Here is a 27,984-nt window from a genome sequence, read left to right on the forward strand (position 1 = left end):
AGTGATGAGATTCCCTAATTTGGTTGCTATCATTCCCAGACACACCTACACAGTGTCAAGTGCGCACATATTCAGGAATACATATGCACTTAGCTATTTGAGTGGTTAAAGTTGGAACAATTTCACTGTTCAGAAGGGAAAAAAATTAACTCTCAGTATTGTTTCATTTCATCTCATTAAAAATTGGAGATTCTAAGAGTTTCCTTAATTGGGGAAATATGAAGATTAGGGCGAGAAAATCTGGGAGTGGGATAACCCAGTCTGAAGGAAATAAGCAACAGTGATAAAGGCAAAATTGATGGTTACTTCAGAGAATAGAATTTCTTTGGTTAAATGAGTCTGAGTGTGTTTTGGGGAACAGGTTGAAGCTCGTCATTGAATTCTATACTAATAATCAGGCTTAGTGGCTGAGATAGGGATCACAGCAAGTTTCACTGCATTTACATAAAGATGAGAATTTGTGTTTGACCTGACATACCAAGTAGAGGTGTCCACAGGATAGTGTTGATTGAGGCGGGGATACACAGGTAAAAGACCTCCATAAACCATAATGACCCTTTGGAATGCTTTGCTAAGTATGAAAAGCCAGTGTGGTGGCTAGTTTTATGTCAGCTTGACACAAGATAGAGTCATTTGAGAACACAGAACCATAACCAAGAAATGCCCCCACCAGACTGGCCTGTGGTATTTTTATAATTAGTGATTGATGTGGGAGGGCACAGATTACTATGAATGGGGTCACCTGGGGCTAATGATCCTGGTGACATAAAGAAGCAGACTGAGAATCTATGGACAGCAAACCCATACAAGCACTCCTTCATAGCCTCTGCATCAGTTAATTACTGCCTCCAGGTTCCTGCCCTGCTCAAATTCCTGTTGTCTTCTGTTTTCTATTCCTGCACAAAACATCACGAACAAGAAGCAAGTTTGGAATGAAAGGATATATTCAGCTTACACTTCCACACTGCTATTTATCACCAAAGGGAGTCAGGACTGGAACTCAAGCAGGTCAAGAAGCAGGAGCTGATGCAGAGGCCATAGAGGGATATTACTTACTGGCTTGCTTCCCTTGGCTTACTCAGTCTGCTTTCTTATAGAACCCAGGACTACCAGCCCAGGGATGGCACCACCCACAATGGACTGGGACCTCCCCCCTTGATCACTAGTTGAGAAAATGCCTTACAGCTGGATCTCATGGAGGCATTTCCTCAACTGAGGCTCCTTTCTCTGTGATAACTCCAGCTTGTGTCAAGTTGACACAAAACCAGCCAGTACAATTGACCTCTTGTCAACTTGACACTCAAACATATAACTATTAATCCTCAACCCTTATTTTCTTTTTTTAAAACTTTATTTTGAAAAACAAAGATAAAAGAAAAAAATTTAAACATTTTTGCATAAATGTATACAAATACAATTGTGTCAGTGCTTGGCTTTTTTTTTCTTTTTTTTTAAGGTTTGATACTCTGCATTAAGGTCTTACTAGTTACAATGAGCAAAAAGTACATGTAAAACAGGGTGTAACCCAGAATTAGTCAACATTTTCTTGGTGTGTAAGGATTGAACATGACTTTTTTTTGGTTTTGTTTTCTTTTTTTCTTGAACTTCACACAGTCTGTGAGTTGTTTCTGGGGCAGTCCGAGCCTCTGGGGTTAGCATCCCACTATCAGTGACTGCATATTATGTCTGTGGTTTGTGACTTGGTTATCTCACTCAGGATAATATTCTCTAGATGCAACCATTTTCTTAAGAATTTGGTTAAGTCATTGTTTCTGATGGCTGAGTAGTATTCCATTGTGTAAATGTACCACAATTTTTGTATCCATTCATCTACTGAAGGACATCTGGGTTCTTTCCAGCTTCTGGCTATTATAAATAGAGCTGCTATGAACATTGTGGTGCATGTATCTTTGTTGTATATTGGAGTGTCTCTGGGGTATATGCCCAGAAGTGGAATAGCTGGATCTTCAGGTAGTACTATGTTCAATTTTCTGAGGAATCACCAGACTGATTTCCAGAGTCAACCCTAACTTTCTTATTCATCCCAAAATCTAAATAACCTTAAGAGTCTCACTGTCTTTACAAAATCTTACATATTAAAATTTTAATCCCTTTAAATATTGAAAATTCAAACTCTTTTTTTTTCAATTCAAAGTCTCTTAAATGTGGGCTCCAGTTCTTTCAAGAGGGAAAAATATAAGGGAACAGTCAAAAGTGAAATCAAACTCTAACCATTCAATGTCTGGGATCCATTCCCAAACTTCTCGGCTCCTCCAAGGTCTTGTGTCACTTCTCCAGCTCTGCCCTTTCTAGAACACAGCTTGCCTTTTAGGCTCCATCTGCCTGTTCTGCTGCTGTTCTTGGTGGACATCTCATGGCACTGGCATCTCCAAAACACTGCTGTCAATCCTGGGGCATTGATTGCAACGGGGGGCTGCACCCTCACCAATGGCCTTCCATGGCCTCTCACAGTGCCAAGCCTCAGCTGCTCTCCATGACCTCTTCATGCCTTTAAAATCAGTCCCACCTGGGTGACTCTTACACATTACCAAGTCCAGCCACAGCATGAAGTACAACCTTGGCTATCTCTGGAATACAGCCTTTTTGTGTTCCCAGAAAACACTTCCCAAAAAATTTCACTTCAGTGATGCTGGTCTCTTCTTAATCACCATGAATTTCTTAGTTCCAGCAGACTAGAATCAATTGTCCCAGCTTTACTTTTTAAAGGTTTTGCATTAGTAGTTCTGGTATCTTGTTAATCACAGCTGATCATCTGCCCCAACTAACCAATACCACAGAATCTTCACAGTCAAAACAGCAACAGCCTTGATAAGAGTCTTTAATCTTCCGTCTGAAATTTCACAAGTCAGGCCTCCATCTTCTGCACTGTTCTCAATATTATCTTCCAAACTCCTACAGAACATCCCACAGAGCTGTTAACATCTCAATGGCTCTTCTAGCTCAAAGTTCCAAAGTCCTGATTTTCTCAGTGTTTCCTGGAACTATAAGCTGAAACAAACCATTTTTTTTCCATATTCCTTTTGATCATGATGTTTTATCATAGTAATAGAAACCCTAAAATATCCAGTCACAAAAGAATACAAAACTACCTTTACATGATTCTATTTATATAAAATGAACCAGATAACATCTATAGACACATAAACTAGATGTTAATTTCCCCAAAGTTTTTTCTAATAATTAAATGACTCCCTAGGTAAAGGGCAGAATGAGAAGCAATTGTTTACATGTGAAGACGCAGAGTTCCTATTTTGTGGTGATAAAAATTTCAGAACTTAGATCACATGCCAGAAAAAAAAATGTTTACTTTTTTTTTTTACTTTGTATTGTGAGACGGGGTCTAAGCTGCATAGGCTAAAATTGAAATTATTGAGTAGTTTAGGCAGCTTTTAAACTTGCAGTGCTTCCAGGTAACTGGGTCAACAGACTTGTACTTGGTCTAGGAGGCCTTCCAGGTTTTATAATATATTCAACTTTCAATATCTCTGCATTATCTATCAATAAATTCAACTATGGACTGAAAGTAGCTTGAGGGCTAGAAAGATAGCTATGTTGTTAAAGTGCCTTGCAAGAACAAGAATATAAGCTTGAACCTGGGACCCATATAAAATTGTTGGGCATGTTAGTATTCTTTTATTCTTAGTACTGTGGAGTCAGATAGATGGATCACTAGAATTCACTGTCCAGTCAGCCTAGCCCACTAGCCTACTTTGAGCATTATAGTCAGCTAGAGATCCTGAATTAGAGGGGGAGTGAGGGAGGGAGGGAGAAAGAGAGGGAGGAAGGTAGAGAGAGAGAGAGAGAGAGAGAGAGAGAGAGAGAGAGAGAGAGAGAGAGAGAGAGAGAGAGAGAGAGACCCCCAAGATTGCCATTTGATCTATTTTCCCAGTATGGACACATACAAATCTGCTTTTAACTTTCCTTTTTATTTCCTATTATTTCTCAAGTAATCCATCAAAATAATTATTTATTTAACACTTACATCATGTTAGTTATTATCAGTGATCTACAAAAGTTTAAAGATTTACAGGAAGATGTTCATTGCAACATTATACTATTTTATACAAGGAACCTGAGCATCCTCAGAATTGGGCATCTTTAAGTGTTTTGTGTGTGTGTGTGTGTGATATTGAACCAATGTCTTGAGGATACCGAAAGAATATAGTAAAAATCTACTGAATTACATACATTTGTGATGGTTAGAATGATGAGTGTTAATTGACAACTTGACAGATCTAGAATCATCTGGAAAATAAATCTCTAAGCATGATGTCTATGGAGATTATTTCAATTGAATTATTTGATGTGAATGACACCATTCCTGGATTGGGCTCCAGCACTGTATCTCCTCCTCCTCCTCTTCCTTTTCCTCCTCCTTCTTTGTATTATTGACAGGGTTTCTTTGTGTGGTCCTGGATATCCTGGAGCTCATTCTGTTGGTCAGGCTGGGCTCAAATCCAGAGATGTGCCTTCTTTTCGAGTGGTGGGATTAAAGGTATGTGCCACCTCTGCTTGGTGCAATTGCATCTTCTTTTGCAGGTGTAATGTGATCAGCGATCTCCTTCATCATATCTATCATCATGAACTGTGAACCGTGAGCTAAAATAAACCTGTAGGTTGTTTTTTATCACAGTATTTTATCATAGCAACAGAAAAGAAAATAATAAAAAACAGTGAATTTTATGACATATGAATTAAATTTCAATATAGGCTATTTTTGTGTGTGTGAAGAGAGTGAAGATTTTTAGCACATTTAGTTATTTGGTTGACAGCAGTCACAAAACTCAAACTCTTGGACTCTCTTGTTTTTCTTTTTCATCTATAAAAATAATAATATTGACATAAAAGAGCTGTTCTGAGAACCTAATGCAATTTTAAAGATCTAAACCAAAAATGGGCACATTGTGCTTTTTTTTTTTTCTGTTTTTAAATTTTTTTTATTTTTTTAACGACTTTATTTTACAAAACAAAGATAAATGTACAGATTTTAAACATTTTTTGCTTAAAATTATACATTTTTGTCAGTAATGTTTTTTCAGACATTGAAATAATTTTTACATAAAACCATGTGAATATATTTTTTTCGTCAGAACTTGATTTTTTTCAAGGGCTTGACAGTATGCATTGAAAACCTAATAGTTACAATAAGCGTAAAGTACATGCAAAGCAAAACGGAACATGGAAATAGTCAAAGTCTTCTTGTTTTGTAAATATATGTATATATTTTTTTTGTTTTCTTTATTTCTTGGACTTCATACAGTCTGTGAGTTGTTTCTGGGGGAGTGCAAGCCTCTGGGGTTAGCATCCCACTATCAGTGACTGCATATTATGTCTGTTCTTTTGTGACTGGGTTATCTCACTCAGGATGATATTCTCTAGATGCAGCCATTTTCTTAAGAATTTGGTTAAGTCATTGTTTCTGGTGGCTGAGTAGTATTCCATTGTGTATATGTACCACAATTTTTGTATCCATTCATCTTCTGAAGGACATCTGGGTTCCTTCCAGCTTCTGGCTATTATAAATAGAGCCGCTATGAACATTGTGGTGCATATATCTTTGTTGTGTATTGAAGTGTCTCTGGGGTATATGCCCAGAAGTGGAATAGCTGGGTCTTCAGGTAGTACAATATCCAATTTTCTGAGGTATCGCCAGACAGACTTCCAGAGTGGTTGTATTAGCTTGCAACCCCACCAACAGTGGAGAAGTGTTCCTCTTTCTCCGCAGCCTCGACAGCATCTGCTGTCCTCTGAGTTTTGGATCTTGGCCAATCTGACTGGTGTGAGGTGGTATCTCAGGGTTGTTTTGATTTGCATTTCCCTGATGGCTAAGGATGTCAAGAACTTCCTCAGGTATTTCTCGGCCATTCAGTGTTCCTCAACTGAAAACGTTTTGTTTAGCTCTGTACCCCATTTTTTAATAGGGTTATTTGATTCGATGGTGTCTAGCTTTTTGAGTTCCTTGTACACCTTGGATATTAGGCCTCTATCTGATGTGGTGTTGGTAAAGATCTTTTCTAATTCTGTTGGTTGCCGTTTTGTTTTCTTGACGATGTCTTTAGCCTTACAGAAACTTTGCAATCTCATTAAGTCCCATTTGTTAATCTTTGATCTTAGAGCTTGAGCCATTGGTGTTTTGTTCAGGAAATTTTCTCCTGTGCCTATATGTTCTAAGGTTTTCCCTACTTTCTCATTTAATAATTTCAGTGTATCTGGTTTAATGTGGAGATCTTTGATCCACTTACACTTGAGCTTTGTACAAGGAGATAAGAACGGGTCTATTTTCATTCTTTTGCATGCTGAGTGCCAGTTGGACCAGCACCATTAGTTGAATAGGCTGTCCTTTTTCCATTGAATGTTTATAGCTCCTTTGTCAAAAATCAGGTGACCATATACATGAGGGCTCATTTCTGGATCTTCTATTCTATTCCATTGTTCCACATGCCTATTTCTGTACCAGTGCCATGCAGTTTTCAGCACAATTGCCTTGTAATATAGATTGAGGTCAGGGATAGTGATTCCTGTAGATGTTTTTTGTTGTTGAGGATGGATTTCGCTATTCTAGGTCCTTTGTTATTCCATATGAAATTGCACATTGATATTTCCAATTCCATGAAGAACTGGGTTGGAATTTTGATGGGGATTGCATTGAATCTGTAGATTGCTTTTGGTAGGATGGCCATTTTTAAGATGTTGATTTTTCCAATCCATGAGCATGGGAGATATTTCCATTTTCTGAGATCCTCCTCAATTTCTTTCTTTAGAGGTTTGAAGTTCTTGTCATACAGGTCCTTCACTTGCTTAGTTAGAGTCACACCAAGGTATTTCATAGTTTTTGGAAAGATTGTGAAGGGCACCTTTTCCCTAATTTCTTTCTCCAAATGTTTGTCCTTTGAGTAGAGGAAGGCTACTGATTTGTTTGAGTTAATTTTGTATCCAGCCACTTTGCTGAACTTGTTTATCAGCTGTAGGAGTTCTCTGGTGGAATTTTAGGGGTCACTCAAGTACACTATCATGTCATCGGCAAAGAGTGATGTTTTTATCTCTTCCTTTCCGATTTGTATCCCCTTGATCTTGTTTTGCTGTATAATTGCTCCAGCCAGGACTTCCAGTACTATGTTGAATAAGTAGGGGGAGAGTGAGCAGCCTTGTCGAGTCCCTGATTTTAGTGGGATTGCTTCAAGTTTCTCGCCATTAAGTTTGATGTTGGCTGTTGGTTTGCTGTATATAGCTTTTATTATGTTTAAGTATGGGCCATGGATTCCTGTTCTTTCCAGGACTTTTAACATGAAGAGGTGTTGGATTTTGTCGAATGCTTTCTCAGCGTCTAGTGAGATGACCATGTGATTTTGGTCTTTGAGTTTGTTTATATGGTGGATTACGTTGATGGATTTCCTTATGTTAAACCATCCCTGCATCCCAGGGATGAAGCCTACTTGGTCATGATGAATGATCATTTTGATGTGTTCTTGGATTCGGTTTGCAAGGATTTTGTTGAGTATTTTTGCATCAATGTTCATAAGTGAGATTGGTCTGAAGTTCTCTTTCCTTGTAGGGTCTTTGTGTGGTTTAGGTACGAGGGTTATTGTAGCCTCAAAAAATGAGTTGGGTAATATTCCATCTGATTCTATCTTTTGGAATAGTGTGGCGAGTATTGGTGTTATATCCTCAATAAAAGTCTGATAAAATTCTGCACTGAACCCGTCTGGACCTGGGCTTTTTTTGGTTGGGAGGCTTTTGATGACCTCTTCTATTTCTTTAGGCGTTATAGGGTTATTTAGATGGTTTACTTGGTCTTGGTTTAACTTTGGGACCTTGTATCTGTCTAGGAATTCATCCATTTTCTCCAGATTTTCCAATTTTGTGGAGTATAAGTTTTTGTAGTAGGATCTGATGATTTCTTGTATTTCCTTAGTTTCAGTTGTTATGTCACCACTTTCCTTTCTGATTTTGTTAATTTGTATACTCTCTCTTTTCCCTCTAGTTAGTCTGGCTAGGGGTTTATCAATCTTGTTGATTTTCTCAAAGAACCAACTCTTGGTTTTGTTGATTTTTTCAATGGTTCTTTTTGTTTCTATTTGGTCTATTTCTGCCCTAATTTTGATTATTTCTTGCCGTCTACTCTTTTTGGGTATATCTGCTTCCTTTTGTTCTAGGGCTTTTAGCTGTGCTGTGAGGTTGCTGATGTGAGCTCTCTCCAGTTTCTTTTTGGAACTACTTAGGGCTATGAGTTTTCCTCTCAATACTGCTTTCATTGCATCCCGTAGGTTTGTGTATGTTGTGTTTTCGTTTTCGTTGAATTCTAGAAAATCCTTAATTTCTTTCTTTATTTCTTCTTTGACCCTGCTATCCTTTAACAGAGCATTGTTTAGTTTCCATGTGTATGTGGGCTTTTGGTTGTCTTTGTTGTTGTTAAAGACCAGCCGTAGTCCACGGTGATCTGAGAGGATGCATGGGAGTATTTCAATCTTCTTATATCGATGGAGGCTCGTTCTGTGTCCAATTATGTGGTCAATTTTCGAGAAGGTGCCATGGGGTGGTGAGAAGAAGGTGTATTCTTTTACTTTGGGATAGTATGTTCTGTATATATTTGGTTCAAAGTCTTTGCTAGTTTTGCAGTGTCCTTGTTCAGTTTCTGTTTCCCTGATCTGTCCATTGGTGAGAGTGGGGTATTAATGTCTCCCATTATTATTGTGTGGGGTGAAATGTATTTTTTGAGCTTTAGTAGGGTTTCTTTTATGAATGTGGGTGATTTTTTATTTGGCGCATATAAGTTAAGGATTGAGAGTTCCTCCTAAAAGATTTCCCCGGTAATGAGTAAAAAGTGTCCTTCCTTATCTTTTTTGATAACTTTTGGTTGGAAATTTACTTTATTCGATATTAGAATAGCCACTCCAGCTTGCTTCTTGGAGCTGTTTGCTTGGAAGTTTTTTTCCCACCCTTTTACTCTGAGATAGTGTCTGTCTCTGTCTCTGAGATGAGTTTCCTGTATGCAGCAAAAGGCTGGATTTTGTTTATGTATCCAGTCTGATAGTCTATGTCTCTTTATTGGGGAGTTGAGACCATTTATGTTAATAGATATCAAGGAATAGTTGTTTCTGTTTCCTGCCATTATTGCTTTTTTGGGTTGAGTTGTGTCTGTGTTTTTTTCTTCTTTTAGTTTTCTTGTTTAGGAGTTTTCTTGTTCTTACTAGGCTGTATTTTCCCTCATTGTATTGGGTTTTCCACTTATAATTCGTTGTAGTGCTGGGTTTGTGGTCAGATATTGTGTGAATTTTGATTTGTCTTGAAATATCTTCGTCTCTCCATCGATGGTGATTGATAGTTTTGCTGGGTATAGCAGCTTGGGCTGGCACTTGTGCTCTCTTAAGGAGTGCATGATGTCTGTCCAGGCTCTTCTAGCTTTCATAGTCTCTCTTGAGAAATCGGGTGTGAGTCTGGTTGGTCTGCCTTTATATGTTACTTGACCTTTTCCCCTTACTTCTTTTAGTATTCTTTCTTTACTTTGGATGCTTGATGTTTTTACTATTATGTGTCGGGGGGTATTTCTTTTCTGGTCCAACCTATTTGGAATTCTGAAGGCTTCTTTTATGCTGGTGGTCATCTCATTCTTGAGGGTAGGGAAGTTTTCTTCTATAATTTTGTTGAAGATATTTACTGTGCCCCTTAGTAGATACTCTTCTCCCTCTTCTATTCCTATTATTTTTAGGTTCGGTCTTCTCATTGTGTCTTGGATTTCCTGGACATTTTGGGTTAGGAGCTTTTTGTGTTTTGCATCTTCTCTGGCTGTTTTGTCTATGTTTGCAATGTTGTCTTCTGCCCCCGAGATTCTCTCTTCGATCTCTTGTAATCTATTGGAAATGCTTGCTTCTGTGACTCCTGATTTCTTTTTTTGGTGTTCTGCCTCTAGGGTTATCTCTTTTAGTGTTTTCTTTATTGTGTCAATCTCTGTTTTAATTTCCCTCTTCCATTTCTTTATTTCTTTGGTTCTGTTTTCCTCTCGTTCTTTGAGTTCTTTGAGTGTTTTTCTTGTTTCTTCTTTAAAAGCTTCTGAATCTTTTTGCTTTTCCTCCCTTTCTTGTTTAAGTAACTCTATCAGCGTCTTGAGGCATGATTTCAGGTCTGTGTCTTCTTTTTCTGGAGTGTTTGGAGTTCCGATGTTTGCTGTTATGGGAGAGCTGGGCTCTGGTGTTGCTAGATTGTCTTGGTTCCCTTGGGATATACTCTTTCTCTTTCCTCTTGCCATTTTGTTGTCAGTGATATGTTCTTACCTTTCCCTTGTATCTGGTCTGTGACCCTGGTTCTCCACTGGTTGAGGTGTCAGATGGGTCGAGCCCTGTTTTATGGCTCAGAGTCGCCGGGTGTGAGCAGAAGTTCCAATGTTCTGTTTCTGTTTGCTGGATCAGGCAAGGCCGGGCAGGGCAAGGCAGGGGGTGCACTTTCCTTGTGTACTCCACAGAGATCTTTCTGCTCCCCTGTGGTCTAGGTCTCCCACTCACCAGTTGCTCAGCCTCTATGAGCCGCCGTTCCGCGCGGCAGGTAGGCCAGGCTCCGCTCTGCGTCTGGAAGTCGCCTCCGGGTGGAAACAGAAGTTCTAATTTTCTGCTCCCAATCGCAGTTGCTCAGCCTCTATGATCAGCTGATCTGGGTGGCAGGTAGGCCAGGCTCCGCTTTGCGTCCGGAAGTCGCCTCCGGGTGGAAACAGAAGTTCTAATTTTCTGTTCCCAATCTCAGTCGCCCAGCCTCTATAAGCCGCAGTTCCGCCTGGCAGGTAGGCCAGGCTCTGCTTGGGTCTGGAAGTCGCCTCCGGGTGGGAACAGAAGTTCTAATTTTCTGTTCCCAATTGCTGGATTGGGCAGGGCGGGGCAAAGCAAGGTACGGTGTGCACTTTCCGTGTGCACTCAGCAGAGATCTCTCTGCTCCCCTGCAGTCTTGGTCTCCCACTCACCAGTTGCTCAGCCTCTATGAGCCGCCGTTCTGCCTGGCAGGTAGGCCAGGCTCTGCTCACGTCCGGAAGTCCCACATTGTGCTTTTTATTAAGTGAAATGGGCTAGTCTCAGAAAGATAAATGTCACATTCTTTTCATTTGTTTTTCCTATATTTTATACACTTACATAAATAATCTATATCAATCAATCAATCTATCTATCACAAGTGACATCATCTTGAGAGACAAAGCTGACAAATGAGAGAAGTATTAGATTTAGAGGGAAGAATATATGCATTATATAATATATACCTGTACCAAATTTTAAAGAAACAATTCAATTAAATTAGAAATGACTAGACAAAGTTTTGAACTTGATATTATGAAGCAGTAACTGGTACAGTGGAGTCAAGTAGGCAATTGGGATGGAGGTCCCAAGAAGTCACAGAGGGAGCAGTAGCAACAAAAGAAAATGTAGGGTTTACACTCATCAAATCCTAAAGACAATTCCCTTTACACTCTCCTGTTTTATATTGGTGTCTGGGTTGTGGTACTGTGTGTGTGTGTGTGTGTGTGTGTGTGTGTGTGTGTGTGTGTTTGGCAGGGAAAGGGCAGCATCACCTAGTGATCTCAGATGAAGAAATGAACCTCCTATAAGTGAAAACAGATAAACCTCTTACTTTGGATAACTTACATAAGAATCCTGGTTGCTGTAGTTAATATTCCCATCACATGGAAAATGTATAACCTTTACATTGAGCTTTCTGTTCACTGTCATTGAAACAGGCAGCTCTGTTTTTCATAAAGCAAAGGAAAAAGTTTTGATTTCTTAGCTGAGGGTTTGTCTTAGGACTATTCTTTCCTATGTGTGCCCACATGGGAATAAGCTTTCATTTAGTAATCATGCTATTCCTTTTCTAGAAACAAAAGACAGGCCATCTCTCCCATTCTGGGAACTATCTGGTCTATCTACTTGGCTTTCCAATGATAATTGCGTACTTGATCAGCTTCTGCTTGGTGGTGAGTGGGAACTGGGACACTGTTGGACACTTGTCCTTGAACACTTGTCTGCAGCCAATATAATTATTTCCCTTTTGCCAATTAACTTAATGAAGTTCTTCACGATGGCTCCTCCGAGGTTTGGTAAAAGTGAGGATGAATATTGCAACCAATTAAACTTCAGCATTGGGAAAAAATATATATGAATGGTGGATAAATTGTTACCACTAGTGACAGGAGGAGCTCAGAAATTTGCCCACAAGCAATCGTAATACAGGTGGTAGAGAGACAAGCAGGTAGGGTCCTGTAGGTTTTCAAGTTGAAAGTAAGAAGCATGTGACTAAGAACTGTTTTCAAAATCTCTTTGACTTTCTGCACCTCGGTGCTTATAGAAAGGCTGACCTCTAAGCATTAAAATTATTCTTTATGTGATGTCTCCTGCTGCAATTTCATCTTAGTGGGGATAAAATTAGCTTGAATTTTGGGTTCCTTTTTAACAATTACATTCTGTGTCTGTGGATGTTTTGCCTACATGCATAGAAATGTTTTCCTAATGCCTGCTGAGTCCAGAAGATGGGGTTGGATCCTCTGGAACTGGAGATACAAACGGTTGTGAGCCACCAGGTGGGTGCCAGGAATTGAACCCTGATTCTGGAAGAGTAGCAAGTGGTCTTGAACACTGAACTATCTCTCCAGCCCAAAGTTTGGATGTCTTTAAGAAATGTTATAGACATGATAACCATCTTTTACAAGATTACCCAGATCTGTCAGTTGTCTTGACTGATTAATAAGTACTATTGCTAAACTGTGATATGACATCCCTGTAATTTTATATGGCACTTTGATGACACATTTTTTTTTTTTGGCTGAATGGTAATAAAGTAGCTTAATGTTTTAGAACCATTCCTCAAGTGAACTGCTTGGATGCAGGAGGCTTCTCAGAGTTTTACAAGGAGAAAGCAGTTGGGAGGAAGTGATGGGAGGAACTCTGCATCATTGTCAAGCCAGTGTGGTACAACATTAGCAGTAGAGATCAGAGAAAGGCTTTGTTGGAAGTTAATGTCAGAGCATAGCTGAAAGATTTAGTTTGCTGTCAGTGGAAGGTGGGTTTGACACTAGAATACACTATTGGGAATACTTAAGTTGAGGTGACACACTCCAACAATGTATTTCTTTAAGCAACTCAATGTCTTGGAGGAATTGAATAGCAGTCCTCTTTCTTTTTTTCTTTTTTTTTTCACTTTAGGGGAACAACGTGATGAAGGAGAAGAAACACTGCCAGGCAGCCTTAGGTCCTTGACCTAGTTTTAATAGAGACTTCCTATTGCCACTAGGTTTTATCTACTTAAAACATATGTAGGGTTGGATACAAGACTTCTTTCTTTGCTGATATTATTTAAAGAATGCCAAGTGTGAGAAAAATACTTATGTTTGAGTCTTTTGCTTATAGTAAATGCTGCTTCTGGTGTTTAAAGGTAGAAAGTAAAACATGATTGGAAAGGAAGGTTTATCAGATTCTGGAGCCTGCCACTTTAACCGGAAAACTGTTCTTGGCTATTTTTGCACAGGCTTGTGACTTTCTTGGAACAAAGAAGACTTAGCAGTTCACTCTCAGGAAATATAGCATGTCTATGTAAAGTAAGAGCAGTTTTCAATTGTCCACAACAGTAATAAAATTAGTTTTCTGAGTTGCATTGTTCTGGTTAACTAGGACTATTCATACATATTTATTCCCTTCCTTGTTCACAGGAAGAGGATAAATCTCAGTGTACAAACATTTTCTTCATGCCTTGCACTGCTGTGGTCACATTTTCTAGGAGATGTAAAATGGTCAAGGCCAAACCCAAAGCATAGAAATATAAAGACTGGTGAAGTCATAAAGAGATATTTGTATGAGAATTTTTGGGCAAACTGGAGCAATTACCAAAACAATCTTCCATATTTACCTATTTTAAAATTTATTTTATTTATTTATATTCCAATCTTTGCCCCCTTCAGACCCCCAAGTTCCATGTCCCATTCCTCTTCCCCTTGCCTCAGAGAGGGTGCTCCTCACCAGATCTCTCCCTTCCCTGAGGCCTCATGTCTATCAAGTGTTACGAGCATCTTCTCCCACTGATGCCTGATCAGGCAGATCTCTGCTAGGCAGATCTGTGCCAGGGGCCTCAGACCGGCCAGTGTATGCTGCCTGGTTGGTGGCTCAGTCCTGGGAGCTCCTTGGGGTCTGGGTCAGTTGAGTCTGCTGGAACAATTCTGGGTCAGGAATTTTGACTGTCGGTTGGTAACTCTGTCCCTCCACTTGAGGCACTGTCTTTTTGCTGGAGGTTCCCTCTCCCCACGACTGGACATTTTGGATAAGGTTAACCCCAAATGAGTCTTGAAAGTCTCACCTCCGGGTCTTTGGTACTTTCTAGAGGGCATATTTACCTATTTCATGCTTCGCATTGTTTTAAAGCCTAATCATATGCATCATTTTCTCAGTATATATCAGGATGTTTTATATTCCTTTGCATTGATTTGTGTCATTTCCCATTTAAAATAACTCTTTAGATTTTTCTTTAGAGCTGAGAAGAATTCCATTGTATATATGTACTACATTTTTAGTATCACCTCATCAGCTGATACATTTCTATGCTGATTCAGTTTTCCAGATGTGGATAGACTAAACATAAACAAGTAGTCCCTTGGTGATACATACATACTTATATATATATACACATATGCACATATGCATGCATATATGTATATGCACACACATATATTTCCAGAAAGAAAATCATTGGTACTTAGGACATATATATGGTTGTATATGATAATTCTACCTGTAGTTTTTTTGAGAAATCACCACCCTGATTTACATAATGGCTTAAATTTTTTTTTATCAACAGTAAATTTGTTTTTATTATACACAGTAAACAAGGGTTTCTCTTTCTCAACATCCTCATCAGCACTTATTGTCATTTTATTGCTTGATTATAGCTATTTTTACTGAGGTGAGCTAGAATCTTAAAATAGTTTTAAATGTTCTAAGTAACAGTTCTAAAATGTTTATTAGTCATTTTTATTTCTTCTTTTGAGAATTCTTTATTTGGTAGTATATACATCTTTCTGAATTGGATGTTTTTGTTTTGTTTTAGTTCACTGGGTGTTCCAGATATTTATCTCCTGTTTTATGTATATTTAACAAAGATTTTCCCCATTCTATAGGCCACCTCTTCAATCAATTGACTTTTTTTTTTTTTTTTTTTACTATACTCCCTTGAATTTCAGGAGGTCCTAATTGTAAACATTTGACCTTATTTCCTGAGTGACCAGAGTCCTATTTGGAACCACTAACCAAAGAACATATATGGGCTGCACCTAGGTTTTTCCCCAATGTAGCAGATGTGCAGCTTGTTCTTCATGTGGGTCCTGAACAACTGGAACAGGGGCTATCCCAAAAGCTGTTGCCTGTCTGTGGGATATGTTCTTCTAGCTGGGCTGCCTTGTCTGGCCTCAGTGGGAGAGGAAGTGCTGAGCCCTGCAGAGATGTGATGTTCTGAGTTGGGCAGATACCCAGGGGGGACCCTATCTGCTTAGAGGAGAAGGGTAGGAGGAGAAGGGGTAGCAATTGTGGAAGTTTGGTGCCTCACAGTTTGGTGCCTCAGGTTTTACAATGAGGTCATTGATTTGGAGTTATTTTTGTGCAGAGTGAGAGATAAGGTCCTAGTTTCATTCTTCTGCACATAGGACATCAACTACTGAAGGGTTCTGTTGGAAGGGCAAACACTGTTTCCAGTATTAACTTCTATACTGGTAAGTCTCCAAGTCCTAATGGAGAGTTCCCAACCCATGGTCACACAGATGGTCACAAGGCAAAACAACAAGACATAGATCTAGGAATGAATGACGAGGTTGAAAGAGGGTGTAGGGAGCTAAGAAATGTTGGGGGAGAGTAATTAGAGTGCATTATATAAGACAATTATAAAAATACTCTTAAGGCCAACATCTTTCCATCCCACCACTACTTAGTTGGCTAATACCTATTAGTTCCTTAACTCTCATCCTTTGTTTGGCACTGTCCTCTGTATTCTGTGTGGCTTTCCACACTGAGCTGACCTTTTAACAGACCCATCTCTTTCTATCAGGCTTTGATGTTCTAGAAAACAGCTGCTATATTTTCTGTTTCCTGCACTCACCTGTGCACTTACTACCCAGCAGGGGCTTGGCATATGTATCCCAAATAAAGGACTACGGGGCTGTGTAGTGATGGCTGCTGACTTTCTGGAGATGACGTTGCTGAAGTTATAAGCCTGTATGTAGTTTCCTAAAGGCACTGCAAGACTTCTGAACTAAGGATAGATTTTTCTTGAGATTTTTACAAAGCTACTTTGAAATAAGAGGGGCTACTGTGGGATGTTATCAAAACCAAAATTGAGAAGCACTTGCTCATGTGGGCTCTAGCAAGAACCATCATACTGCCTTGCTGAGGAACATATTTCATGTTTCTCAATTGATGTGAAAATGCATTTTTCAATTATCCTAGGTACAGAGTACTAAGCAGCCGAGAGGAAGGTAATACATATTGCTTAGCAATTGAACATGTGAACTAAATGCGATAGTTGTGTTCCTGGATGACAGAGGTCAGAGAGATAGCTAATGTGGTAAAGAAATCCAGGGACAGGCATTTGTGTCAAGAGACAAGAAACGAAATGTGCTTTAATATTTATAGGAGACAATGAAAATGATTGAAAATTTGTGAACTTGGATGTTTTCATGTCTGTTAGCACATATTTTTCTCCTTTTTTTCAAAGTGCCAGCTTTGTCTTAATTAGTCTTTATTTTTCAACCTCTTTGGGAAAAATGAAAAAAAAATTAGCCCAGCATTTAATAGCCTTTTCTGAGAAAGAAGTGAACTTGTTCCAGCTTGTTGGGTACTTACTTAGCCTAACCTGGCAAAGAACCTCTGTTCAAGGTCTGCAGTAACAGACTTTAAGAACTTTGGCTTCCCAGGGACCTCAAAGGCTTTAAGAATCCTAGACTTTCTATTTCTCACCTGTGCCATCATCTCCTACAAAGGTACCCTCGGCCCCAGTGAAGTTTTCTGGTTTTGCTCTTTATTTCTGAAAGCTTTCACACTCTTATGTTCCTACTCAGTCTTTATGTCTTACAAAATAATTTATGTTAACCAAGTCTTTTCCCAGTTGGATAGAACTTGGTTTCCTCTAATAGTAGGACTGTAGCCAAGGGTAAATAAAGTTCGGGCCGGTGAAAAGCGCAGGATGTTGAAGTGACAGTAAAGCTCAGCAAATGTACTTTCTTTTCAAAATATAACCTCCAGTGCTCAAAGCAATTCTTACTCCATCTTAAAACTTCTAAAGACTTTTAAGAAAGTAGCTTGATATTGTGCAGGTTTCATTCGGGCAACCACAGCTGCCTCGAATGTATACTTGCAAGAGCGGTTCACAGCACTCTCCTGAATCATCTGGCTCTCACACTCGTCTCCCTTTCTGTGCTGTTGCTGAGCTTTGGAGTGTGTGTTGTTGGCAGGATGAGAAAGGGGTCTCGTGTAGGGCAGATTTTAGACAATTGCTCATTCTTAGCACGTTGACCAGTTATGAGTCCCCACATTATTAACCTGCACCCATTGCCAAAGGAAGCTCTGACTAAAGTTGAGAGTGAAATGAATTTATGGGTATAAACATAAATGTGTAGAAGCTAGTTTCATAACAGGATCACTTAGCAAAATGATCCTAGTATATTCCTTCCTGTCACTGGAACCTGTGTCTCTTCCCCATTTTGGTTATTTCTACTGGATTACAGTATATGTCTTGAATTCCCTCCTCTGGAGCATTCTTCCAATCCAATCAGAATGTGGTTGGTTACCCCCATGGCAGTCATGTCACAATTGCATCTGGGAACACATCTTGCCAGGGAAGTTGATATTACAGCGTGCAGAATCAAGTAGTGCTTAAAACTGATGTCTTTTCTTTTCCAGTATTTTGTATAGCACCTCTAGCACTATGAACCATAGCCAGCAGGAAAGTAATTTCCTGGTCAGATTGAGACTCTGTATTTTGTGTCCTGAAGCCAAAGTATGAGGTAATTTTGATAGCTACTTTTACTGAAGATTTTTGTCTTTCTCTGAATTTACTGCCTAATTATCAAACTTATGGATTTTTTTAATAGATATTTTATTTATATTTTTGTCTTTGGTTGTTACCTCCCACATTTTCTTTGTATGTATTTTTTTATTTGTATGAGTATGGTATACTTATGTGTGTACTTTGTATATATATATGTGTGTGTGTGTGTGTGTGTGTGTGTGTGTGTGTGTGTGTGTGTGTGTTTGGTATCCTTATGTGTGTACATTGTGGTGTGTGTGTGTGTGTGTGTGTGTGTGTGTGTGTGTGCACGCGCGTGCGAACATGTTCTAGGATATGACTGTAGAGGTCAGAGGTGCAAGGCAAACACCTTCATCCCTTGTTTTATACCTTGTTAAATACTTCATGTTTACACTTATTAATTTGGTTATTTATTCGCACTTGCATGAGCACATATGTGGAAGTTAGACAGCAACTTGTGGGAGATGATTCTCTTCTTCCATCATGTGGATTCTAGGACTAGAGAACTCAGGTTGTCAGGCATACTGACAAATGAGCTATCATGCTGGTCCTCCACCCCCACTCCCTTTGAATTTTTTTCTTTTTAGTATCTCCCTATCCCATCCCCCACCCCTGCTTCTATGAGGATGCTCCCACCCACTCTCACCTCAACACTCTGGCATTCCCCTACACTGGGGAAATGAAGCTTCACAGGACCAAGGGCTTTTCCTCCTTTTGATGCCATCTTGAAGGTCTCCAGTTTTGGCTACAGTGACTGGCTGGAGACCCCCTTTGGATCTTCCTGTCTTTACCTCTCCAGCAGATGCACTCAGCTTTTATGTGAGAGTTTGTGGTCTGAATTCAGGTTCCCAGGCTTGCATAATAAGGCATCCCACTTTTAAGTCAATTGGAGAGCTGTTGCTTAGCAACAAAGCATGTCCTGTACCCTTAGGGTAAGCATGCATTCCGGTCATTGTTATAGTGCCCAGGATGCACAGTTGGGTCTGGACAGGACTGTTGGCTCTTTACTCCTTTGGAGGCATATGTGGCACTTCCTTATATTATGCAAGTCCTGAGGAAAGAGACTTTCAGGTTGCATACAGCTTGAATCCTCTGGTCCTGCGTCTGAAGTGCTTGATGTCTTCAGCAATGGGAACTTACTTTCTGCCTTTGGGGTGGGGGTGTAACCCAGGGCAACAGAAATGACCCAAAATGTTTTGGAAGTCTCTTGAACAACAGCAGCCAAGAATTCAAAACTAGATTCTCACACCTGGCATTAAGGCTTTGGTTAGTCTATGGCTCTTGTCAGTCCAGATGGAAAATCTTCCTTTAAACTGTGTATGTATATATATTTTTGTAAGAATAAACAAGTCCTGTCTCAAAAGTAAAAAAAAAAAAAAAAAAAAAAATAAGGCATCCCACTAGCCACAATATGGGTTTTACTTTGTAGACTTGTCATTATACTGGATACTCAAGAGACAGCAGAGATAAAATCATAGGCTTAGTTATCTATGTTTTGCTACAAGTCTGAACATTTGTTAAAAATTAACTTTGCATAAAAATAGCTGTGCTAATGGACCTGTTATGTGTTCTAATTGCTATAAAAGACTCCCTCACCTCATGCCATACTGCCCTGAGTAGTTGGGATTTTCAAAGATGGCTGGGTGGCACTAGTTAAAGTGCCTCAAAGTGAATCATGGAATAAATTTAGTCACCTGTAAACCTATGATTTTTCTCTAAAGTTACAAATCGGCTGAATTATTGCATGCTAGAGGTGGAGGGATATATACAGATCATTGATCACAAGAGTTTTCAAGTTATGATCTATGAAACATTTTCCCCTTAAGATTGTCTGAGAGAAAAGGGTTTTGTAGTTAAATAAATTTAGGAAATATTCTGTTGTAAGCCTCACTTAGAGATGTCAAAGTTTTTTTTTTTTTTTTGATTCTAGAAGGTTGAACAAAGCTTTCATGTTGAAATTACGGCCAACTTTGCTGAACTGGTACAAAAGGAACTTTATTCAGTGGCCAAATTGGAGCTGAAATCAGGACCCCCCCCCCCAGGTAACTTAGCCATCCCATGGACTTCTCCTTTGAGGAGTTCTCTATACTCTAGAGACTTTGAGCTCTGCTTGTTTCTTAATAACTCTATTTGATACAGGGTCCAGGAACTGAAGTTTAGAGCCAAGACAGCCATTTTATTCAGGGCATCCCTGAAGCTGGCATCTCAAAGTTGCATCTTCAAAGTAATGGTGATAGACTGCTAGGACTGCACATGGGTGGGACCAGAGAAGTGGATGAAAGCCTTTCTGTAGTGAGAACCTAGGTCCAGATACTTTAAAGCCAAGTTCCAACACTGAATGGGACACTGCACTGGACAAGGCACAAGGAAGAGCTGCTTTGGTAGCATTTTACCATTTCAACATCTTGTGAAGCTGAGACAAGAGGATGGTGAGTTTGAGGTCAACTTTGATGACATTGTAAGATTACATCTTAAAACAACAACAACAACAACAACAACAACAACAGAGTTCAAAGATCTGGCCTACAAAGGATGGTTCAGGAGAACCAGGAATACACAGCAAGATCTTGCCTCAAAAAGGGCGGGTATAAATCAAGAAATAGACTTCTATACTTCAACTGTTTCTGAAGAACCAATAAAATCTTAATAACTAAATCAAACGTGGATATTTATTTGCTTCCTTTTTGAGACAGGGTTACTCCGTGTAGCTCTCTGTCTGTCCTTGAACTCACTTTGTAGACCAGGCTGGCTCAAACCCACAGAGATCTGTCTGCCTCTGTCTCCCAAGGGAAGGGTAAGATTAAAGGCATGCACCACCACCTCCAGGCCAGATATGGATATTTAAAGATATAGGACAGCACTGTTCATAAATACAAATTTAAAAATCACGAGGATATCATAGTATTGAGTGCAATGAAGTATAAGAGAATTTTTCAGAATGAAACAAAAGTACCTTAAAATCTAAGATTGTCCTAGTATTAGAAAAACCAGTTCTTGAAATTTATTGTACAAACAGAAAATAGTGTATAATAATCTTAACTGATTTGAAACAACATCAGATAAAATTCAGTGTTCAATGATTAAAAAGTGAAAGGCTTTGCAAACTAGAAATAAAAGAAAATCTCCAAAATATCCTACAATACAGATAATCTTGATGGAAAAAATATGGTCTATATTTCCTTTAAATTAAGAAATAAGAGAATAATGTCACTCTCATTATTTCTGTTTATTTGGTATTGTGCTTGAGGTTTTCATCATAGTATGAAAAACAAGAAAAAGAAAAATACATAATTAGAAGAAAAAAATAGCACTTCATAAGATTTTTCTACTTCAAAGAACTAAAGTTTCTAAGAATAAATTATAAAACTGATAAACTCTTGGCATAATTAATTCATGGATTTAAGAAATGTGGAGGCTGTGGGAATGGTTTAGTGGGTAAGATCACTTACTTTGCCAAGGTGAGCACCAGAGTTTGAGTTCCCAGCACTCATGTACAAAATTCAAACACCACTGTTCATGGAGATGGGTGGATCCCAGGAGTTTGCTAGCCACCCAGCCTAGCTAAATGTTACGCTAGAGGATATAAGTAAAGAATAAAACATTTGGTAACAACCAAAACTATATGGAAGCCAAGAATGGAAAAGAAAGGTTGCAAATTCTCTATGGGGCACACTGAGACTTGGAGGGCTATATTGTGGGTATAAGACTTGATATTAGAAAACAATAACAGCCCCATATTTAGCACCAGAGTTAACAGAGTCCCATTCCATTCTCAATAGGATTTCAATAGCATTTTCTATATAACTTCTTCAATTTCTATAAGTGAACTAAGGGCAAATATTTATATTCCTAAACAAAAACAAAAACAAAACAAAACAAAAAACCCCCAATAAAAACCCCCAAAACACCATAGTTAAAGAAGTCTTAGTTCCTTGGAGAGATCTACTACTGATGCTTCTACAGCATCAAAATATAGCATCAAAACCATGTTCAGATTATCTGTATTTATACCCTCAAATAAAGGGTACTTTCATCCTTGAACAGAGAAGCCTTTCCTTGGAGTGAGTGGAGGTGAAAGCAAGGACCAAAGGCTACCATTTTGTCTAGACTGGCCAGCCAGAGAGCTCCTAGAATTCACCTGTGTGCCCTTCCCAATAATGAGGTTATAGATATGCATATCCACATTTGGCTTTTTTTTTTTTCAGGGATACTGAAAACTTGAACTCAGGTCCGAATACCTCAACAGCACATTTCAGAAATCTGTGGATCATGCTAAGTTATTAGTTCTACAATTTATTCTTAGAAATTTTAGTTCTTCAAAGTAAAAAAAAAATCTTATAAAGTTGTTCTCTTCTTTCTAAGGTCTTACAAAAATTATTTCTGCATATAAATATCGATCACACCTTTTAATAATTATTTCTTCCCACCCAAGGTCCTCTGCTAGATAACCACATTAAAAATATTTCTCTTGTATATAACCAAGTTTCTGGAAGAATTCCTTACATTTTTCTTTTACTTTGATTGTGTCTTATTTGTTCAGCCTAGTGTATTCCAACTTCATTTCTAACAGCATAGTAAGCCAGAACTCATTAAGGTCATTTGCGAACTTTGTGTTGCTAAATAAGAAGGCCAATTTCTGCTTGCATAACTTTGAACCCATTGTGGTGTTTGCTTTATGGACCATCATATTCTAGAGAATTTGCCCTTCCTTGAGTTTATCATTCCTTATTTTATTTAATGTATGTGAGTTCCATATTCAAATTTCCACCATGTTCACTTAGATACCCAGTATATTCATAGTTCAATGAATGCCAGCTTTGCCATATGAGAAAGGATAAAGGGAATCTTCAGCAGTTTTAATATCACATCCAGTTAGTGCCTGCTTTCTGAGTAGATGGTCTCTAAGTTTCATCTCTGTCAGAGCCAGCAGTAAATGCCAGTTCTTGTAAAACAATATTTTACAAAGATTACATAGATACTTTTGTGAGTCTTTGTTTTCTCAACCATAAGATGGATGATACAAGTATCTTTCATATTGGGCTGTGGAAAAGACTACATGAGTGAGACACACACACATGCACATGCACACACGCGTGTATTTGTGCACAAGTGCATGCGCACACGAGTTTGTGCACACACACACAATTGGTATTGCATTGTTTGAATTTGAATATAAGCTTCTATTATTTTTTTCAGCATTGCCTTTCTTTTGGTCAGTAAAGTGGAAATAAAAATAGTATTCAAGTACTATACATATGTTTTTTTTGTGGTGACCATGAAATGCAACCATGAAGACATCTACATACTTTTTCTGTAAGGAGGCAGGTAGTAAATGTTTATAGCATTGTGGGCCATATAGCATCTTTCACAAATAAATTTAGCACCCATGGGTGTTGGGATTCTGTAAACCCCACCCCTCAGTTACTTAGCAACAGCCAGGTATACCCCACCTCTCAATTACCCAGCAGTGGCCAGGTATGCTCCGCCCCAGTGACCTGACACTATAAAAGAGCTGCTTGACCCCTCCTCTCTCTCTTGGCCTCTCCTGCCCTTGTGCTCTTGCAGCCTCCCTCTTCCCTTCCCTTCCCCCTCTGTCCCACGTGCTCATGGCCGGCCTCTACTCCTTTACTCCTCTACTTCTCTCTCTCTGCCTCTACCACCCTCTTAACTCTCCCATGACCTGAATAAACTCTATTCCGTACTATACTGTTGTGTGGCTGGTCCCTCAGGGAAGGGATTCCCAACATGGACCCCTCAGAGGCATCTCCCTTGCCCTCAGGCCTCGCCGCACCTCCATGGGCCATATGCCCCCCACTCTCTTCATCCTTCCCCTAACATTGGTGCCGTGACTCGGATCGTTATCCTTTCACAACATTGGTGCCCTGTGACTTTTCCTTTCATTGGTGCCCCGTCATCTTTTCCTTACAATGGGTAATATGTAAATGAGCAAATGTGGCTGTGTTCTGTCACAAATTTACTTATGGATACTTACATTTAAATTTCATATAACTAATGCTTCGTGAAATATTTTTTCTTTTGAGTTTAAAAAATTATTTTTAAATGTAAAAGCCATTCTTATTTCCTTGGACAGACAAAAACAGGCAGGGATGAATTTGGCTCAAGGGCCATAGTTTACTGATCCCTGAAATAATGCATGCAAATTGGAGATTCTAGCAGAGGAGTGGAAGAACTTGTGTTTGCTTGACTGGAGAACATTTATTCTCTAACTGGGAAGGTTAGTTCAAAGAAGGGACACGACTCGGCTTTTCCTATAAGAGAACTAGCACTGGCTCTTATCAATCCTGGTGTGGAAGAAGTGGGAGAAATAATATGTCTTTGATAATCCTACCCCTAGAAAATATGGCCCACCTCAAATTTTCCATAAATTTAGCATGCCAGATTAGTAATTCTCTAATCTAATTAAGAAAACAAAGTTAGTATGTTGTGTCTTTGTATTTTAAATATAACCCGATTAGAGAACAATTTTATTTCCTCATTTTCTCCCTTCCTCCTAGGTATATTTATTGTGTAGCCGCCATTTTCCAGACACTATTATTGGCTGTAGAATTTCAGAAGGAATATAATAGGCAGGGTTGCTGTTCTCATGAAACTTATATTTTATCAGGCTGACAAACATAGGTTAGTCATGTATTATTTTGGGAAATGTAACTGTTGTAAACCCATTTACATATAATACCTTTATTTTCCATGATTGTTTTATTTTGTGTGAGAATGTTTGTGTGATGTATGTGTATTCATGTGTGTGTATGTGTGTATGTATACAAAGGAATACATACCCATTTTTTATGTGTGGGTCACAGGCTGACATCAGAATCTAGAGCTTGATGTTTCAGTGAGAATGACTGTCCAGTGCAGCCTTGGGATGCACCTGACTCCACCGCCCTATGCCATGCATACAGAAGCTTATGAACACACACGTAAGGTGCTAAGATATGAACTCAGATCCTCATGCTTGTTCAGCAAGTACTTTACACACTCAGCCATCTCTGAAGTCTGTCTTGATTGCTTTTGGTAAATAGATTTTTAAAAATCCTACTTCATATCTCCACAAGAATGTTTGAGTAGTTCCACAAATATGATATAATTCAGACAGAATTGGTGATTGTCTCTACATTACCTACAAAGCCAGTCTTTGCCAAAGTCTTCCTTACATTACATAGATTTAGTCAATTTCTTAAGCTGGAATGGTGAATCATTTTGTATATCTCTCTATTGTATCTGCTATATCTGTAATTTCTATCCATTTTTTTGCCTCTAAAATCTATTTTAAAAATAATTTTATTGCATATTCTCTGCATTTATATTTCAAATGTTATCCTCTCCCCCACAACTCTCATCCCCCCTCATCCTCTACTTGCTTCTTGAAGGTGGTCCCTCTCCCAATCACCCTCTTCACCTCAGTGCCTTGACATTTCCCTACACTGGGCAAACATGCCTTCACTGGACCAAAGGTCTCTTCCCTCTTCTCCCATTGATGCCAGATAAGGCCATCCTCTGCTACATATGCAACTAGAGCCACGGGTCTCTCCATGGGTGCTCATTGGTTGGTGTTTTAGTCCCTGAGATTTCTAGAGGGTTTGGCTGGTTGATGATGTTGTTCTTCCCATAAAGTACAAACCCTTTCAGTTCCTTCAGTCCTTTCTCTAGCACCTTCATTGGGGTCTCCGTGTTTAGTCCGATGGTTAGCTTTAGGCATTCTCATCTGTATCTATATGACTCTGACATAGTCCCTGAGGAGGCATCTCTATCTGGTTCCTGCCAGTAAGCACTACATGGCATCAGCAACAGTGCTTGGCTTTGGTGGCAGCATAAGAGGTAGATCCCCAAGTGATGCAGCCACTGAATGAACTTTTCTTCAATCCCTGTTCCTCTGTTTTTCCCTATATTTCCTCCTGTGACTGTTTTGTTCTCCCTTCCAAGAAGGACTGAGGCACCCACATTCTGGCCTTATTTCTTTTTGAGCTTCATAAGGTGTGTGCATCAATGTTCATGAAGGAAAAAATGGTCTGAAGTACTTTATCTTTGTAGGGTCTATGTGTGGTATAGGAATAAGAGTAATTGTGGCTTTGAAGAAAGACTCGGGTAGTGTTCCTTCTGTTTCTAATTTGTGGAATAGTTTAGGCACCATGCCTTCGCAGGGAAGGGTCTCTCATTCCACCACTTGGTCCACCACGGGGGGCCCCCAGGTCCCCAAAGGCGGCTATCCCTGTGGTCGCCTTCCTTGGCATCTCCAGTCTTCTCTTCCACATTCAGGCAGACTGCACCTCAGAACATGATGGGCCAATTATTAAGGAACTTCTGAACAGGTTCAGAATCATCAAACACAACAAAACCAAAATTGGGGAACTTCCCAGCACCGTTGATGCTCAGCTCCACCACATTCCCATACCTTTGGAAAAAAAAGCCTTCAGTTTCGACTTTTTCACCTCATGTGGCAGGTTCCCAATGAAGAGCTGGTGACTGTCAGGGTGCCTCACCATCCTTCGAGGTTCCATGTCTCCTGGTTCACCAGCCTCACAGATTGGTCAGGGTCCTCTCTGAGGGGGGATACTGAACCGCTGCTCTCAAACTCTTTGATTTCTATGAGGCCTTTGTGGTATGATCTGAAAGTCAGGCTTAGATTCTGGATGGTGCTGTGATACTGGCACTTTGACCACATGAGCTGGTATTCCCTGTAACTGGAATAACCTCACTAGGAGGAAGGCTATTCTTGGGCATTTGTGACTAGTAAGAACATTAGTAAGGTGTTCTTACTAGTCACAGATGCCCAAGAAAGTGTCCTCAAGTCCTCCTGTGCTGTGGCCACATCTGTTGGGGCCACATCTGTCAGGGCCAGAGAAGCACTCTTCTGCACATCCAATGTAGGCTTAGGCTTATTCTCTTGAATGTCCAGCACAGGTTCCGGCTCTGGCTCTGGCTCCAGCTCTGATTCCAGTTCCACAACAGGCTCCTCTAAATGTCCCTTCAAGTCATTGCTGACAGTTTGATCATAGAAAGTTCCAGAATCATCAGGCCCCACTTCTTGTATCTGCTGTCTTTCTTCAGGTTCCTCTACTTCTTCCTTGGATTCCTCTTGAGGCTCTGTAACAAAGCCACCAAAGACCTCATCTTCGTATCTGAAGATGTCATTGTGAACATAGAATTTGGTGGCAACAGAGCCCTCAGGGCAAGGACAAAGGTCTTCATGAACCTCTGTAGAGCTGGGTTATTGTTAGACAGTAGCCCCATCACTTGTACCACCATATCATTCAGAGTTGTGCGAGCATCCATGTGGCAGATCTTGGTATGGCAGTTGGTGAAGTTTTGTGACATTACTTTCCCGTGGATTTCAGACTCCATCTGCTGGCTTCCTGTTGGAATCCAAGCCTCCATGGACATAGGAAGAGTTCTTTCCATAAAATCCGTACATGTCCGGGGCCTGGTTTCAGCAGGATGTAATACTGTCACACAAACACTTGCCTGACCAACAGGAGACTAGGCTTCTTCATAACCATCGCTTTGGTGGATTCAACCTATGCAGCTGAGCAGGAGGTGGCGGCAATCTCTTGTAGTCTGTTGGTGATGCTTGCATCTATGACTCCAGATTTTTTTCCTAGGTTTTCTATCTCCAGGGTTATTCCCTTTTGTGATTTCTTCATTGTTTCTATTTCCATTTTCAATTCCTTCACATGTTTGGTTGTGTTTTCCTGTAGCTCTTTAAGAGATTTTTTGCTTTCCTCTTTAAAACTTTTGCATGTGTTCTTTTGTCATTCTTTAAGGGAGTTATTCATGTGCTTCTCAGGAACTTTCATCATTGTCATGAAGTATGATCTTAAGTCAATATCTTGTTTTTCTAGTGTGTTGGGAAATCCACTACTTGCTGTGGTGGGAGAATTGGGTTCTCATTTTGCTAGGTTTTCTTGGTTTCCATTGTTT

General features: G+C 39.5%; 1 pseudogene across 1 annotated transcript in view; it reads right to left on the minus strand.

The window, feature by feature from the left end:
- The window catches only part of LOC308415043 (ras GTPase-activating protein-binding protein 1-like), a 48,663-nt pseudogene extending 21,088 nt beyond the window's left edge, over positions 1–27,575 (minus strand). Inside the window, exon 1 of the transcript in view lies at positions 26,148–27,575. The product of the transcript in view is annotated as a ras GTPase-activating protein-binding protein 1-like (transcript). The remainder of the gene's footprint in view (positions 1–26,147) is intronic.
- Positions 27,576–27,984: the final 409 nt, after the last annotated feature.

Source organism: Micromys minutus (genome assembly GCF_963924665.1).
Source record: "Micromys minutus genome assembly, chromosome: X".
In the NCBI taxonomy this organism is placed as follows: Eukaryota; Metazoa; Chordata; class Mammalia; order Rodentia; family Muridae; genus Micromys; species Micromys minutus.